Here is a 5,938-nt window from a genome sequence, read left to right as displayed (position 1 = left end):
CTAAGCCTGTGAGCCACAACTACTGAGCCCGTGCGCCACAACTACTGAGCCTGTGTGTCTAGAGCCCGTGCTCTGCAACAAGAGAAACCACCGCAATGAGAAGCCCGCGCACCACAACAAAGAGTAGCCTCCCGCTCGCCACAACTAGAGAAAGCCCGTGCACAGCAACGAAGACCCAACGCAGTGAAAAGTAAATAATTTAAATAAATATTTAAAAATTAATTTAAAAATTAAAACAATTAAAAAAAATAAATTCTCAAATCTCAATTTCTCCTCTGACTGCCTTTTAAAATATTGCAACATGTTTCCTCACCACCTCACCCCACCCTCCTACATTCCTAATCCCCTTACTCTGCTCCATTTTTCTTTTTCTTTCTTTCATTTTTTTTTTTGGCATGCAGGATCTTAGTTCCCCGAACAGGGATCGAACCCATGCCCCTGCAGTGGAAGCTGGAGTCTTAACCACTGGATCACCAGGGAAGTCCCTGCTCTATTTTTCTTTATTGCATAGTATTTACCTTCTAATTTACTATAGAATTTCTTGTTATTTATTTTTTAATTGTCTATCTCTCCTAGCTAGAATATAAGTTCCCTGAGGGCAGGAATCTTTACCTATTTTGTTCAGATGTATCCCAAGTCCCTAGTACGGTGTCTGGCATATAGTAGGTGCTCAATAATATGTGGGCAATGGATGAAAGAATTCTCTGTTGTTAGAAAAATTACTACGCCTTGTCTCACCATCCATACCAATAGGAATAATGATGTTTTGTATTATAGGGAAACAAAATAAACAAAGAGTCATCCCTTTCTCTGGGAGAAAAGTTCAGCACAGGGCAATCCATTTACCTCTTCACTCACAAAATATTTATTAGTGATTTTGATTTTGCTGGACCCATGCTACCCAAACAGCCAGGTTACATAGGAATCAGGAGCAGACTTTAGTGCCTGAACGTAGTAGCCCGGTGACATTGGGCAAGTTCCTGCCTAAGTATCCTCACTGGTGAAATAAGACCAGTGGTACACCTTCCTTATAAGTATTAAATAAGTTAATATATATAAGCCTCAAGGAACAGTCCCTAGGTATAGTAACTGCTGGGTAAGTATTTATTATTGTTTCCATTGAAGTTGTTATATGATGTTAAAACGGGGTTGCCAGATTTAGCATATGAAAATACAGGATGCCCAGTTAAATTTGAACCTCAGATAAATAACAAATCGAGTTTTAGTGTAAGTATATCCCAAATATTGCATGGGATATACTTATACTTAAAACATTCGTTGTCTGAACTTCAAATATAACTAGACCTCCTATATTTTATCTGGCAACCCTATATCAGAATCATGCTTGATGCTTTTCAAAGGCCTGTCACCTCCTTGTCTAGTTCTGTCACCTCCTTGTCTAGTTCTGTCACCTCCTTGTCTAGTTCTAGTCTAGCTTTTCAAGTTGAGCAAGCACAGATTATTTTGCCCCTATGAATCTGAGCAGATGAAGTTGAAGAGACAGGCAGAGATGCTGTGCAGGATCACACAGCCCATGAGTGACAGAGCAGAGCTTGAAGCTTGAGGAATTGTAGCTGTGGGGCTAGTGTTCCTTCCCCAGCCGGTACTGGAAGTCAGGCTCTCCCCTAGGGGAAGCTTTTAATGTAAAAGGGAAGACTACAGACACACAATCCCACTTGTCGGTCTGTGCTGAGTGCTACAAAATTAAAGAAAGTATAAGAGATAAGGCTAGCATCGTGCCAAGCCACTGTGGATTCCATTGCTGTGGGCAGATCTACTTTGCACTCTGTGGAACAACCTTGAAAACCTTACTGTGTGAATTCTAGTCCACACAATAAGCACCAATATTAATCTTCCTGTTATTTTCTTTCCAAAGGGGGTTCAAATAATGATTTGGTCTCTGTAAAAACACTTTGTATTTTCACATAGGTCAGTGGTTCCCTGCCTTCTTCGGTGTAAGTATCCTCTCCAACAATTTATGAATTATTTTGTATTAGACGCTGTGTTAATTTTTGCTTTGTATAATTTTTTTATAATAATACAATCATGTGACTAAACATTCTTTTTAAAAGTAGAAAAGGGCCTGACAGGGACTTCCCTGGTGATCCAGTGGTTAGGACTCCAGCCTCTCACTGCCCAGGGCCGGGGTTCGATCCCTGATCAGGAAACTAAGATCCCACAAGCGTGCAGGGCAGCCAAAAGGAGGGCAGCGGCGGGGTGGGGGGTGTCATGACAAAGATTCTTTGACTAAACTCTACTCAGGCTCCCCTGAACTTTACAATAAGGCCTCAATTTTTGGACTTCCGTGTTCATCTCTGCATCCAATTTTAGCAAGAATCCTGTTAAATTGCTTTAGCCAGAATCCTCCATCGCACCGGTGCCCGGTCGAATCTGGGAGACAGAGTTTTGGGTGAAGTAGAAAAGGACACTATTGCTTTGCCAGGCAAATGGGAACACACAAGGTTCCTGCCTCAAAAAAATGTGTGTGCCAACCCAAGAGGATTTGAGGAGGAGTTTTATAACAATACTTCAAAGGTGGGGTTGCTGACAAGATGAGGGTGTGTGCAGGGTCTCAGGGTCTCCTGATTTGATGGGCTTCTCTGCTCCCTTTAATCTTGCCTCCGGTGGTTTCTCAGAAGCTCCTCCCTTGATTAGCAACTGTTCGAATCTGCCCTTTGGAACTCAGGAAAGGTCAAGGAGGCTGAAGTCTTGCCTACAAGAAACGGGGGACAAAAAAAGGCTTCCTTGCCCAGGATCCCATAACTCCACCCCCGTTTCACTAAGCACTGGACCACCAGGGAATTCCCCTCTCTTTTTTTAAATGGAAGTAGAGTTGATTTACAATTATTTGCCATTCCTCTTAATCCTCATAAGTTTAAGAGATACTTTATTTCCTGTTCTGTCTATTCGCAACCTTTGCCCATTTTTCTCTTAGATCATTTGTAAGCGGAATTAGGGAAATTAGCATTTTGTTTCTCATGAACTGCAAATATGTTTCTCAGTTTGTTGTCAGGTGTTCTGATTTTCCTTGTGATTTTTTTTTTAAGATGCAGTCTAATTCTATGTTTTCTGGATTTTGTATCATAGTTATAAAAGTCTTCCCCACCCCAAGGTTATTAAAGTATTCACCCCTTTTTTTTCCTAGTAATTTTATGGTTTGATTTACTACATTTAAATTTATGATCCTTTTGTAATTTGTCCGGGCACAAGGTGTTAGGTGTGACAGCTTTGATTTTTCCCAGATGGTTACCCAGTTGTCTCAACACCATTTATTGAATAGTTCATCTTTTCTCCACTGACTTGAGATGCCATCTTTATGGCATATTAAATTATTTTTTTAAATTTTAATAGTGTTCATTTTTTTTTTCTTAAGAAATTTATTTATTTTTGGTTGCATTGGGTCTTCATTGCTGCACGGGCTCTCTTCAGTTACAGAGAGCGGTGGGCGGGCTTCTCATTGTGGTGGCTTCTCTTGTTGCGGACCACCGGCACTGGGCCAGCGGGCTTCAGTAGTTGTGGCTCGTGGGCTCTACAGCGCAGGCTCAGTAGTTGTGGCACTCGGGCTTACTTGCTCCGTGGCATGTGGGATCTTCCCGGACCAGGACTCGAATGCGTGTTCCCTGCATTGGCAGGCAGATTCTTAACCACTGCGCCACAGGGAAGTCCCATATTAAATTCTTATACTCAAGTCTGTTTGTGAACTTTCTGTTCTCTTTATTTAAATCCCAGTGCTGTATATTATTGAAGGTATATAATATCTGTTAGTGCCATCTTACTTTTTTTTCCAGAAAAGTTCTCACTTTATCTTTTACATATGAAATTTAGAATCTGATTGTCTAATTTTTAAAATCTTGTTATTTTTATTTTTAACATTAAACATTTTGCCCTACCCCTCCCACAGTCTGCACATTACGCTTGGAGCTCTTTGTCCTCAGCTTTAGCTCAGTGCCTGGCCCAAAATCTTTGTTGAGTAAACAAATGAATAGATAAACCAACGGGTAGATGCAGGAATGAATGCAAATTTAGGTTTGTGCTGGTTTACCCTAGCACGAAGCTCCCCTCCCCCACTCTAAAGGACAGGAGCTAAGGTCTTAGGAAAAACATTAGGAAAACTTGTAGCAAACTCAGTGCCTCCTCTTTAAATGGCCTGGTGTCTCAGCCCTTCGGCATTCCCACACCCCCAAGCCTTTGTGCAGACCAAATAGCTTTTGCAGTTTGAGGGCTTTCTTTTTAGCAGGGAGCAAAAAATGCTAATAATGTTTCCAGTTTCCATTCTTGCCCTTGCTAGGAGTGTGAGCTGTAATCTCCAAAAGTACAAAAAGGCCCGGGGACAGCCCTAGGGGTGGGTGGGAAAAAGATAAACTAGATTTGAGAAAAGTAAGCATTTAAAATACCAAGAAGTTAGAAAAATCTTATCTGCTTTAACCTTGACTTTCTAGGGTGTGTGTGTGTGTGTGTATGTGTGTGTGTGTGTGTGTGTGTGTGTGTGTTTTAACCATTAGAGTAAATGCTACTCTCTCTTCTGCCCTAGTGAAACCAAGCTTTCTAGGAAACAGAGGCTGGAGAGGGCAGCCTAATCTCCGTAGGAATTATCTATTTCAAAAGACTTCTTGAGTCCAGACTAAGAAATGGGTGCTGAGAATGAATTTAAGAATTCCCTAGGCTGGGATTAACAGATACACACTACTATGTATAAAATAGATAACCAACAAGGGCCTACTGTATAGCACAGGGAACTCTACTCAATATTACATAATAATCTATAAGGGAAAAGAATCTAAAAAAGAATATATATATGTGTGTGTGTGTGTGTGTGTGTGTGTGTGTGTGTGTATATAAATAGCTGTGCTGTACACCTGAAACTCACACGATATTATAAATCAATTTAAAAAAAAAGAATTCCTTAGCCTTACTTGGTTAAAAAACAGAATTTTGTTTGTCTTTTTAAGAAAAAGCTTCTTCTGGGTACAGTCTAAATGGGCCACAGTCTTAGAATAATGGCATCAGTAAATGTATTCACTTATTCATTCATTTAGATAGGGTCATCAGGGGAGGCTTTTCTTTTCTTTTTTTTTTTTAAATTTATGTATTTTTGGCTGTGTTGGGCCTTCGCTGCTGCACGGGCTTTCTCTAGTTGCAGAGAGCGGGGGCTACACTTCATTGCGTTATGCGGGCTTCTCATTGCAGTGGCTTCTCTTGTGGCAGAGCATGGGCTCTAGGGGCGCAGGCTCAGTAGTTGTGGCCCATGGGCTTAGTTGCTGTGCGGTGTGTGGGATCTTCCCAGACCAGGGCTCAAACCCATGTCTCCTTCACTGGCAGGCGGATTCTTAACCACTGCGCAACCAGGAAGTCCAGGGAAGGCTTTTCTAAGATGATATTTGAACAGACACCTAAAGGATTGGCAAGAATAAGCCAATTGAAAATCTAAGGGAATAGTGTACAGGACAGAGGGAACAGTGAGTACAGAAGCCCTGAGATGGGGTCATGCTTGATATAATCCAAGAACTGCCAATGCCAGTGTGGCTGGAGCCCACTGAGCCAGGCTGAGTGTGGCCAGAGATGGGGCAGGCTGGCTGGGGAGAAATGGGAAGAGAGAGTGAGAGACAGGGTCCCGAGGAGCAGATTCCTCCTAACACCAGTTCACAGCATGCTTTGGGTGTGAGTCTACCAGCCAGGCAGAAGTTATCAAACCTATTGAAACTGCACTGAAGCAGTGGGCATCCTGGTGTGGCTACCTGAAGGGAGGAGACAAAGGGATGCTGTGAGGGGAAGGGAGGGACAACACAGACCCCTTTTTCATTCTCAAATAATCACAGGTACAGAGTGTCTTTCTAGCTTTCTGTCTGTTTATCCTTCTGGCTTCACACGTAGCAGGGAGCTTTGATCTGAAGGATTACGCAATGCATTCTGGATTTGGTAATTACATGGGAGAAAAAAA

This window comes from Neophocaena asiaeorientalis, unplaced genomic scaffold (genome assembly GCF_003031525.2).
Source record: "Neophocaena asiaeorientalis asiaeorientalis breed wild unplaced genomic scaffold, Neophocaena_asiaeorientalis_V1.1 scaffold598, whole genome shotgun sequence".
Lineage (NCBI taxonomy): Eukaryota > Metazoa > Chordata > Mammalia > Artiodactyla > Phocoenidae > Neophocaena > Neophocaena asiaeorientalis.
This window is presented reverse-complemented; position numbering follows the sequence as displayed.